We start from the raw sequence: 12,908 nt of genomic DNA, 5'->3' as shown, positions 1-12,908 counted from the left end.
AACATGTTTGTCAATTTGAGATCTAAAAACTATAAAACAAGAGATTTTTTTTGTTGTTGTTGGAGAGGGTTTTGCCTCAGTTAAACCCTAGTTTAGGAATTACCCTTGAATTGAAATAATTTAAATAGAATGCTAGCAAGTAGTACTCATATATCTAACATGAGGCATTGTAAATCTATTAATATGCTCTTGAATTTGGAATGTAATCAAGTATGTAGATGAAATAGCTTTGACTCAACTTTAATAACATAGAAAGGAAGTCAAAGTGACATCAAAACCATCATGAATGAATATGCTTAAAATCTACTTCAGGAGTGCATGTAGATGAATGTAGATCTTGAGAAGATGAATATAAAAGATGCAAAAAAGGATCTTGAATGTATTAAGGGAGATCTTGAATGTTAGAATGGTAGATCTTTCATAAACTCCTTCAATATCTTGAATTCATGAATCCTTGATCTTCAATGGAGAGATTGCTTGAATGCGTTGAATGATTGAAGAATGCTTCAAACATTGAAAGCTTTAGAGAGATTTTATGCATGATGTGAAATTTATTTGAGAAATGGAAGGGTTTATAAAGGGCTTAGAATAGTTTACTCCTATAGGCCGACTTGCCTAGAAGTTTGCACCCCAAAACTAATCAAACATAGGATCCAAGTAGAGGACCCAAAATAGGGCTTAATCAAAAGCACAATACACACCTAATTGGCCATTCAGGGTGCATTTTTCCCCTAATTAGTAGAGCTTAGAACCTCTAGGATCCCAAAATGGGTCTTAGAGCCCCGAAACTAAAAACATAGTTCGAGATATAACCATTTTGGTGTGAAGAGTAGATTCCAAGTGTGTAGATGAATGCAAGGAAAGACCTAGGGGAAATTGATCCTACCTTAATCTTAACACCAAGTAAATAGGTTCTTTAAAGAGGATCTATTATTTTTTACCCCATTTCAACTTAGAAGAAAGGACAAAAGGGGGAAAAAAGGAGAGATGGATGATCTCACATTAAATAGGTGATAAATATTCATTAAATTGGAGTGCATCCAATTTAAGATGGTACACTCATAAAATATATTATTGCACATCCAATTTACTACAAATCATGTTTTACTCGGTACACTCTACACATTAAAATGATGTCTATTTGATCAATCTTTCCACCATTATAGTTGATTTATGACCTGTAGATTATCTTGTTGCCAATACTGACAACATAAGAATGATGATCCAACCAAGATAAATACTTCTAATCTTTTCGCACATCATCATCATGCCAATAGATCATATTTAATGATGTGGCATTTAAAGATTAGTTATTAGTAGAGTATTTCTAAGTAATGTATTGTAAAAAAATTAGAGTCTTGAAATTTAGGGAAAAAATTGAGTTTCTCAACCAATAGATTTTCTTAAATGTATAATGAACTTAATATGCAATTAATCCAAGAAATTGATAATGTCATTTAAATGTTGTGCTCTTCTGTGTGTTTAGGTATAATAATAACCAACCATATTTATGTCTGGTACACTTGGTACAAATATGTGATAGATTTTTTGTTGTGTGAAAATTTTATGTTTTTGTTGAAGGAAATCGAATTTCATACTTGCAAAAATTAGTGTAAGACTAGTTAAATTAAATATTATTTTTTAATATAATCATGTTAAATTAAATATTAATATAAACCATAAAATTTATGTTTAATATTTCAAATTATGATTAATTTAATTTTAAAATTGAATTGAATGAGTGCAATAACATCAATTGAAATATAAACCCTAGATGAAGACACTTGAATTTTTTTTCAATCTTCTGTATAATTTTTCTCTTCTAATTGACTTATTAAACACTACCAAAGTAACCTCCATATAGCAAAACTAATAGCTATATAAATCAAGCATTCTAGGTGATGCATAAAAATTGACAATTAAAAAGACTGTGATATTGCTATCAGGATTTAACTGTGTAATTTTGAGTCAAACTCATTGACCCATATTTCATGAATAGTGATTCAACATGAATCCATCTCTAATGAGAATAAATGGAACACTTAGCACTCATTGGATCTAGGTAATGCTCACAAGGGTGAAGCATCGGGACTTCCCGAGACTTAGCACTCCTACTTATCAACTAAAAAGACTACTGACATTTAACAAATGCATAAATATCTGCCTTAGACAAGAACTGATAAAATTGAAGACACTCAATAGTGGGGGCAACCCTAGCCTCTCTCTTCTTTTGTTGTTTCCATAGCTTCCATGATGAACACAAAGATTTTTGTTATAACAACTCCCATGAAATATGTTTTATACTACAAACTATTTCTTATTCATCCATTCCATTTTCATTTTCGTAATATTTTCTCAACTAAATCTCATTTGAAAACCCTTTTTTCATTATTTTCCTCCACCAAACTTAACCTTTCTGAGACCAACCTCAATCAAATTCTCTAGCCATGTTAACTTGGAACTGCGTTCTTAATGACCTTTGTCAAGTGTGCATTCATGTGATTTTCAATGGCCTTCTTTTAAATCAATAAGGAATTGTTGTTGGCTTTCTTATTTTATTTGTTTTACAATTTATTTTCCTTTCTATTGTTGAGTTTATGTAGAAGTTGAGAAAACCAACTTCACAGTTCACCAAGAACACCTGCATGCAAAATAACCTGTTGCTGGAAGGAAACCAAAGAGAAAAAAGCCAAGCTTGGAAATCTTAATGGAGTGAGAGAAAAATGCATTCCAAAATGTAAAAAATATAATTACAAGAGTTCAACCTTAAAGGTGAATGAAACCCTAAAAGGGGAAAAATGCTAGGTTGTGCATTATAATTAATATAAAATATGAATTATATGCACCTAAGAGACAACTTAATTAAACTAGAGTAATAGACAACTTAATTCATTAAATCAAAGTGATCTAATTAATAAGTGTAAATAGATAATTACTCTAACACCCCCCTTAAGTGAAGCTCAAGAGGTAAGCTAACCTAGCACAACTATGAAAGTAGGAAAATGGGTCCCAACAACAAGGCCTGATTAGGTACCCAAAAAAGGAAATCTCTATAAACCAGAGAAATAAAAAAAACCCAATGGGAAAAACCCTACTCCAAGAAGAGATAAAAAAATATGCTAAAAAACCATAAAGGAAGGAAGGCCTCAACAAGACCCCCCAAGGACAACTTCTGTAACCCCAAGTATAGAATGCAACTGAAGATAGCATGGTGATGTAAAAGGTTTGGTGAAGATGTCAACAACTGGTGCATTAGTGGGAATATACTCTAAAGAGAGAACACCATCCTAAATTTTTTGATAGATGAAATGCATATGAAGCTCAATTTGTTTAGTGCACTAATGCTCCACCGGGTTTTGGGAAATGTGAATAGCACTCTAATTATCGCACCACAAAACAGTGGGACGATTAGGAGGAGAACTAAACTCAGGCATCAATTACTAAAGCCATAAAATATACTGACTAGCATGTACTACTACTTTATACTCAACCTTTGTAGATGAAAGTGTGTGAGCATTCTACTTCTTACACGACCATGTGATAGGACTAGAGCCAAGACAAAAGACAAAGCAAGAAGTAGACTTTCGATCATCAACATCACTAGCCCAATCTGAGTTAGTGAAGCCAACAATGTGAGGAGTCCCTAATATGTAATAAATGCCATACATAAGTGTTCCCTAAATTTATCTCAAAATATGCTTGGTAGCTTTCCAATGACTCTCATGAGGCTCATGTGAAAATTGAGAGACAAGACCAACTACAAAGGAGAGTTTAGAACAAGTATGTGTCAGGTACAAAAAATTCCAACCAACTATCAATATAATGTAGGATCCACTAAAGGTGAAGTGCAAGAGGTAGACAAGGTAACACCCGACTAAAAATGTGTGGGAGTAGGCTTGAAATCAAGCATGTCAAAGCATCAAAGCATGTCAAGAGCATACTTCTACTAGTAAAAAAAGATCCCAATAGAGGACTAAATAATCTATAGACCAAGAAAGTAGTGTAATAGACCAAGATGAGTCATCTCAAACTGTTCCATCAATGCGTGCTAAACATCCTGAATCAGAGAGGATGAGCTACCAATGAGGAGAAGATCATCAACATATACCACAAGGATCAAAACCTCATCCTCAAGATGGTGAATGTATACTGTAGGATCAGAATGGTAGTGTGTGAAGCCTATAGAAAGCAAAAAGGAGACCTTCTCATACCAAGTCGAGGGGCTTTTTTGAGACCATATAATGAGCATTGAACTCTACAAACCAAGGAGAAATCCTACACAAATCCCTAAGGTTGTTCCATGTAAATCTCCTTAGTAAGATCATCATGCAAGAATTCACTCTTCACATCCATCTAAAAAATGGGCCATCCCTAAGAAGGTGTAAGGGATAAAACAAGGTGAATAGAGTTCATCTTGGCGATAGGGGTAAATGTCTTAGTGTAATTATACCCTCAACCTATGAAAAACCCTTTGCAACAAGATGTGCCTTGTACTTATCAATAGAGCCATCAACAGCAAACTAAGTACAATATAACCATTTTCATCACACTAACTTTCTCCCCTTTGGAAGAGAACAAAGATCCCAAATATGATTCTTCATCAAAGAAGAATACTCCTCCTCCATGGCACTATCCCACTCAGTATGTCCTATCATTGCTGCAAATATCTGAGGATCACTACAAATAACTTGACTTAGAAGATTAGAACCCACAATATGAGATTGGGTGCGAGGGGAAGTGGAAGGTTCACCAGCTAGAGATCCTACAGCCTCAAATATAACACAGGCCCATTTAGGCATCTATGGAGGATCCTATGGTGGAGGTAAATGGGGATCACCAAGATCATCATCCAAAAAAGAGACTAGAATAGATGAGGGAGTAGTGGTAAGTGAAGTAGACTCTAGAGGCAGGGTATCTATTGTATGAAGGCACTCATCAAACTGGACATCTTGTTAAAATAGGACCTTTCTAAAATCAAGATCAAACAACTTATATCCCTTAACATCCTTGTAGTAGCCAACAAAAATGAGGTGTTGGCTTTTTTTCTCCATTGCTCTCCTCTAAGCATTAGGTAAAAATGCCCATGCTTCACTACCAAAAACTCAGAATGAAGATATATCAGGCTTGACATGAGACCAAGCCTATTTAGGAGTCATATGTCAAACTACCTTGTGAGGCATCCAATTCTGAATATAGTTAGCACAATTGACTGTCTCTGCCTAAATGAATGAATCCATGAACCTAGATTGTATCTTACAATTGGCCATCTCTCGAAGTGTTTTGTTCTTTCTCTATGCCACACCATTCTACTGAGGGGTGTAGGGCACTAAAGACTGATGCTAAAGACCATGTTTAGAGAAAAAAACTTTGAAAGATTGGTTCACATACTCCCCTCCATTATCTATGCATATCCACAAAATAGAATGACTAGATTACTTCTCCACAAATGTCTTGAAGACTCGAAATGAATCAAAGACATTAGACTTGTACTTCAAAAAGTACACCCATGTGCAACTAGAGAAGTCATCAATGAAAGTAAGCACATATCTAGAACCAAAAAAAGAAGTGGGAAATGATATGAGGTCACTATGAATCAACTCCAATGGTGCCAAAGCACAAGTAGCTCATCCATGAGGAAAAGGATCCCTATGTTGTTTGCTAAGAGCATAACCCTGACAAACACCATTAGTACAAGAAATATGGGGAAGCCCAAGAACAAGTGTCAGTGTACTCATCTACTAAAAATATCTATAATTGACATGGCCCAAATGCTCATGCCAAAGTCTACTCACTGAATTTGCATGTGCTATAAGAAAAGAACCTATGCCATCAAAAGACTCAAATCCATCAAATCTGTATAGGTTAGATGTAGAGTCAACACTCCTAGTAACCACTATTAAATCAGAATCATGTAAGTTCCAAATAACCACATCATGTGGTGAGAACTCAACTGTCTTACCAGAGCTAGAGTGACAAATCTAATAAATTGACAATAGGTTTGTTGAGATGTCAGGGACAAAAAGAACATCCTAAAGAGAACCTCCAACTAATGCAATAGAACCAAAACCCAAGACTAAAAGATGTGATGAGTTCCCAATAGAAATCTATGAAGTAACACAAGGAGAAAGTGAGGTGATCAACTACTGAGTGTGAGTCATATGGTGAAAGGCATCGAAATCAAGAATCCAAGTAGGCCCAAAAGTCAGTGCTCATGCAGTAAGAGTGTCACCTTTCCCTACAGGGGGATGAGGACTGTGGAGCAGAAATGTGATGCTCTTGCATGGATTCCTCTAAAGCCTCCAAACATTTCCAACACCTATAAATGGGATGTCCATCCTTTCCACAAAAACTACAAGTCTTAACTAATTTCTCCTTTGTCTTGGAGGAAGACTCAGTAGACTGCAAAGAAGATTTACCCTTGGAAGGATCAGCTGGAGTTTTTGAATTAGTTTTTTGATAATCTTTCTTTGGTTTGGCTTTAAGTTTTGGTTTCCCTTGTGAAGACTGACCAACCAATGCTTGGCCAAAAGAGCCAAAAGCATCCATCTATTGGATCTTTGCTTGTTCCCATGTCAACCAATCATAAAATCTCCCAAAAGAAGACATAATATGTCTATTGCCCAAAGCATCCATTGTGGACCAGAAGGCAAGTGAAAAGATCTAATACTATCCTCTCAACTTTGAGAGTATCAAAAAAATACACTCTTCATGTATCTTGGTCTTTACACATCTCTACAAAACTAAATGCAAAGATTTGAACTTCATTAAGAAGTCCTCCATAGTGGGAAAGCTAGTAGGAGTCAAAGTAGTCAACTCAGTATCAAGCTATAGTGCCTAAAACACATTTACTGTGTCAAACAAGTTGGAAAACTTGTTCCAAATAGCATGAGTGGTCAAACCATCCAAGTGAAACAAGAGACTATCAGAGATGTTTAGTGCAATCAAGCCCATGGCTTCATCCATTTTGTTTCTATGCTAAAGAACCTCAAAGGGGCACTATAGGATAGGTTGATTTTCATCTAGACATGGCCATAAGCCACATGACATAAGAAGTTAAGTCGTGTGTGCTTTACAAGTGTGATAGTTGTGTGGTGTTAGTTAGGCCATAGAGGGTTCCAACATTGAGAGAAGAAGATAGAAGTAGAAGGGTCATTTCTGAATTAAATTATAGAAAGAAAAATGCGCCCTCCAACAATGTATAAATATATTCCTCATAAACCAAAGAAGTAACTAAGAAAAGCACAAGAAAAACTAGAAGAAAACCTGGATGTCAGATGTAGAGATGTAGGAAACTAAAGCCTCTACTTCAATACCAAAAATAGCAGCTCAAATGGCCAAATCATAAAATGGAACTAGCGTCATCATCTCCAAGTTAGAAACAGCTTTCCAACAAAAAAAAATTTCAAAAACAGACATCGTATGCAAAAGATATAGCCGAAAAACCAACTACACTTCCAAACAATAAACTCTCTAGAAAAATATAGAGACTGGAAAAAATTTGACAGTCGTATGACAATCACATGACTATTGATTAGAAAAATATTTTAGTTGTTGGAAAAAAAATTTACTCACTAGAAAATTTAAAATATCGCCAACAAAGTGATGTCAGCTCCTGGATTGTAGATGTCACCTGTTAGTGGCTAGTGAGCGATGACTAGGTGATGCTTGTAGGTGGAGTTGGTAGTTGGGTGGTGATGTGATGACGATGGCGATGGTCATGGCTAAGTAGTGGTGCGCCAGTGGGGATGGAGTGGAGGCTAGGTTGCGGTGGTGCATAGGCAGCACGACAGCAATGCACGGGCTACGCATTGCTAATGGCCAAAAACCATGTTTTTTGATTTGCATATCATATGGCCTAGGGTAGGGGAAAAAATTATCCCAGTGGTCACTGTGGCAAAAAAATACAAATTTTATATGGATTTTGACTCTACCGGTCCTTCTAAGCACAATGGTGGCATCCGTTTTTTGTTAGGAATAAGGTCTCTTAACCTTGGATAATTCTTATTCTTATTATTTGTTTTGTAAAATGTATTTCTTGCAAATAATGTTGATGTGTTAGCATCTTGAATTGTGTATAAGGAGATCATCGCTAAAATGGTTATGATGGATTCCTATGACACGTAAGAGCTATGTCAAGAAGATTCAATGATAGGTGAAGACATGTGAAAACTAATAAATTTGAGTATTGTACACTCTACCCCAATAGTGAGGTTCAAAGAATGGTAAAACCCTAATACGATTACCTTTGGGAATAGCCCTAAAGTGAAGTGCATGTTATAAGCATTTTTAGGGTTGCGAAGAGGATGTATGCAAAAAAGTGTATTGTTGGTACTGTGAGTTGGTACTGGTGTCTTCTATTGTTGCTATTGAACTTGCACTGCAAGTGTATTGTAACCTTGTGTTGAAGATAATACATTGTGCAGGTTCTGGAGGGGTGGGGTTGTTTTACTGAAAGGTTTTTCCCCACTGGAAAATCTTTGTGTTATGTGTTTCTTTCTCTATCTATTTTCTTTATGCTTGGTTGGTTGAAATATTGTTGTTTACATGATATTGAATCTGTAAGTGTAAAAGAGTTTAATAGGATTTGCACCATACTTCTCTTAAGAGATTAGTGTAGGAAGTTGTTTCTGCACCTGAGTTTCCTTACAAGTGGTATCAAAGCCTAATCAACTTTTGATCCTAGTTGGGTATGGTCTTTTGAGCTAATCTCAAGTTGAGTGGGAGTCTTGTGCAAAGTATCTTAAATCTTATTTGCAAATTGAGATGGCGAGTTCATCATATGGAAGAATAGAGGTGGAGAAATTTAATGGCACTAGTTTCGAGTTGTGGAAACTCAAGATGGAAGACATGTTGAAAGATTGTGACCTATGGGAAGTGACTTCGAAGGCTACAAGACCAGAAACTATAGCTCAAGAAGATTGGGATATCAAAGACCATAAAGCTAAGGGTCTCATCAGACTTTATTTAACTGATGCAGTTCTTCTGAATGTTCTAGATGAGAAAACCACATATAAATTGTGGGAAAGACTTGGGGCCATGTATCAGGCCAAATCTTTGGTGAACAAGTTGTTCTTGAGGAAGAAGTTGTACTCTTTTTGAATGGAAGAAGGTGGATCCTTAACAAATCATTTAAATGCATTTAATCTACTAGTTACACAGTTGACATCAGTTGGTGTCAAGTTAGAGGAGGAAGATTGTTGCTACACACTTTTGTGTTCTTTACCGGATTCATGGGACCATCTTGCGATGGCTCTCAGAAGCACGTTAGTCACTTTCAAAATGGATGATGTGGTGTCTTTGCTACTATCAGAGGAGATGCAGAGAAAGGCTTCCATTTTGGAAAAAGAAGCCCTTGTTGTTTGTGGGAGATCCATGGAAAGACGGAAGAAAAATGACAATAAGTCTAATAATAAGGGTAGATCCAAATCTTGTGGGAAGTCAGAGACTTCCAATAAGTCCAAGGCAAAATGTTGGAACTATGATAAACCTGGGCACTTCCATAAAGATTGCAAAGAGCTGAAGAAGAAGAAGAAAGGTTAAGACTCAGCTTCAGAAAGATCTCAAGAAGATGGCAATGCATTCATCGTAGCTTTGGCAGCCCATTCATCTAATGATGTGTGGTTGGTTGACTCGGGTGCATCTTTTCACATGACCTCTCATCAAAATTGGTTCTCAAAATATGAAGAGTTCGATGGTGGAAAGGTGTACTTGGGTGATGATTCTCACCTAAAGATAGTTGGATGTGGAAGGGTCACTATCAAATTTCTTGATGGACGAGTAAAGTGAATCAATGGAGTTATGCACATTCTAGGTTTGGCGCGAAACCTATTATTTGTAAGTATGCTGAATGATGTAGGTGTGCAAGTTGTTTTTTCGAAGGAAGGATGCAAGATGATGAGAGGATCAATAGTGCTTGCAAGGGGTACTAGGATAGGTACCTTATTTCAGCTAGATGCATGTATTCCTCTATGTAATAGTTCTTCATCCTCACCATTTGAATGAGCAATGAAGAATACTATGGTTATTGATTCTGATGGAAATGCAAACACTTTGGAAGGTAAGCTTCCTACAGAAAAGACAATATTGTGGCATTTGAGATATGGTCACATTCTTGAAAAGGGTCTCAAAACCCTGAAAAATAAAAATCTTGTTAAGGGATTAAATGATTGCAATCTTGAGTTTGACTTCTGTGAACAATGTGTCTATGGTAAACAAAATTGTGTTCAGTTTTACTCTAGTTCTAACAAATCTTCTGATGTTTTGGAGCTTATTCATTCTGATGTATTTGGTCCTGTAAAAGTTCCTTCAATCTTCAAGTCTGTATTTTTTGTATCTTTCATAGATGATTATAGTAGAAGGACATGTATTTATTTCCTTAAAAGTAAGACACAAGTCTTTAGTTGATTCAAGGAATTTAAAGCCCTTGTAGAGAATCACACTAGTAAGAAGATTAAGTGTGTGAGAACTAACAATGGTGGTGAGTTTTGCTCAGCCGAGTTTGAACAATTCTATAAAGAAAAAGGTATCAAGAGGCATAAGACAACTCCTTATACCCCACAGCAAAATGGAGTTGGAGAGAGAATGAACATGACACTGATGGAAAAGGCTAGGAGTATGCTTAGTGGACCTGGTTTAGAACAAAGGTTCTGGACCGAAGCTGTGGCCACTGCTTGCTATCTGGTTAACAGATCTCCTACATCAACCCTTGTTGGTAAGATACCCATGGAGGTTTGGTCTGGTAAGAAGCCTTCAATTAGACATCTTCATGTTTTTGGTTGTGAAGCTTATGCACATCTTCCAAAGGAGAAAATATCTAAGTTAGAAAACAAAGTTGTTAAATGTATTTTCATTGGATACAGTGCTAGTGTGAAAGGATACAAGCTTTGGGATCTTGTGACTAGTAAGGTGTTGTATAGTAGAAATGTTATTTTTAGAGAGCTAACATCTTCTCCTATTGTGCTACAACCAAATGAAAAAGAAAAGGAAAAAGATGTTGTTCAGTTGCCTCCTACCCCTAAGAAGACTGAACAGAGAGACCATGTTGGGTCTAGTGATGAGGAGAGCTCTAGCAACTCTGATAGTTCAGAAGAAGAGGAAGAACAACCTCAACCACAGCCCTTGAGGGGATCCATGAGAGAAAGAAAGCAACCATAAAAGTTTGGTTATTCTATGTTAGATTCCAGTTATGCTTTTTCTTTGATTACTGACACTAATGAGCCTAGATCTATGAAAGAGGCTTTGGGCATGGAAGATGCAAGTTCTTGGATTGAGGCTATGGATGATGAGATGGCTTCATTAGAGAAAAAAAAAACTTGGGACCTTGTACCTTTTCCTAAAAGGACAAAATTTGTTGGCTGTAAATGGGTGTTCAAGAAAAAATTCTGTGCAAATGGCAGTGTTGAAAGGTACAAAGCTAGATTGGTTGCAAAGGGGTATTCACAGGTAGAGGGAATAGATTATGGTGAAATATTCTCTCCTATTGCAAAGTTGACATCCATTAGATTTTTTTTATATCTTGCTACATCATATGATTTAGAGATAGAACAGATGGATGTGAAGACAACTTTCCTTCATGGTGATTTGGAGGAAGAGATTTATATGTCACAGCCTGAGCACTACATTGTTAAAGGTAAAGAATCCTTAGTTTGAAGATTAAAGAAATCTCTATATGGTTTGAAGCAATCTCCTTGGATGTGGTACCTTAAGTTTGATTCCTTTGTGTTGTCAATTGCATTTGTAAGATTGAAATTAGATCATTGTGTTTATTTTAGAGTTGAAAATGATGGCCTTCTTATTGTTTCATTATATGTTGATGATATGTTGTTGTTTGGGAAGGGTAAGGGTATGATTTCTAATTTTAAATCTCAGTTGTCAGCACAGTTTGAGATGAAAGATCTTGGGGAAGCTAAGTACATATTGGGTATGGAAATCAATAGAGACAAGTCTAATAGAAAACTTTGGTTGATTCAGAGTAAGTATGTGAAGTCTGTGTTGGATAGGTTCAACATGGCCGATTGTAGACCACTATGTGTTCCTATTTCTGTGGGAACAAAGTTATTTGTAGATAATTGTCCAAAATCTCCTAGTGAGGTGGAGGACATGAGTAGAGTACCTTATGCTAGTATAGTTGGCAGTCTTATGTATGCTATGGTCTGTACTAGACTAGACATTACCCAAGCAGTGGGAGTCCTAAGTCAGTTTATGGCTAATCTTGGATGGGTACATTGGGATGTAGTTAAGCGAGTATTTAGATATTTGAGGGGTACATCAAATTACTCCATATGTTATCATGGTAACTCTTCTGGATTTTCACATTTATTTTGTATTCGTGGGTTTGTGGATTCATATTGGGCAGGTGATATTGACCACAGGAGATCCACTAGTGCTTATGTGTTCACTATATTTGGTGGTGCCATCAGTTGGATGAACAAGCAACAACCTGTGGTTGCTTTGTCCACTACAGAAGCTGAGAACATGGCTACTACTCATGCTTGTAAGGAAGCCATTTGGCTTAAGAGATTATGTTTTGATGTTGTTGTTGATGTAGAATAGATTACTATTTGGTGTGATAGTCAAAGCATTATTTTCCTTGCGAGGAATCCAACTTTCCATGCCAAAATGAAGCACATTGATGTGTAGTTTCACTCTGTGAGAGATATGTGGAAGATGGAAAGGTAAATTTGGAGAAGGTAGATACTGTGAGGAATGTTGTAGATGAATTAATGAAACTAGTGGGCACTGACAATTTCAGATGGTGTTCAGAGTCTATGGGCCTTTTGGCCTATAGCAATTAGTTCCTGTTATGTTCCTATTGCTCTTACAAGGTGTTCGACAAGTGGGAGAATGTTAGGAATAAGGTGTCTCAACCTTGGATGATTCCTATTCTTATTATTTGTTTTGTAAAATGT

Source organism: Cupressus sempervirens, chromosome 6 (assembly GCF_028749045.1).
Source record: "Cupressus sempervirens isolate cs-2001-9-10 chromosome 6, ASM2874904v1, whole genome shotgun sequence".
Lineage (NCBI taxonomy): Eukaryota > Viridiplantae > Streptophyta > Pinopsida > Cupressales > Cupressaceae > Cupressus > Cupressus sempervirens.
Note: the sequence above shows the minus strand (reverse complement) of the source record.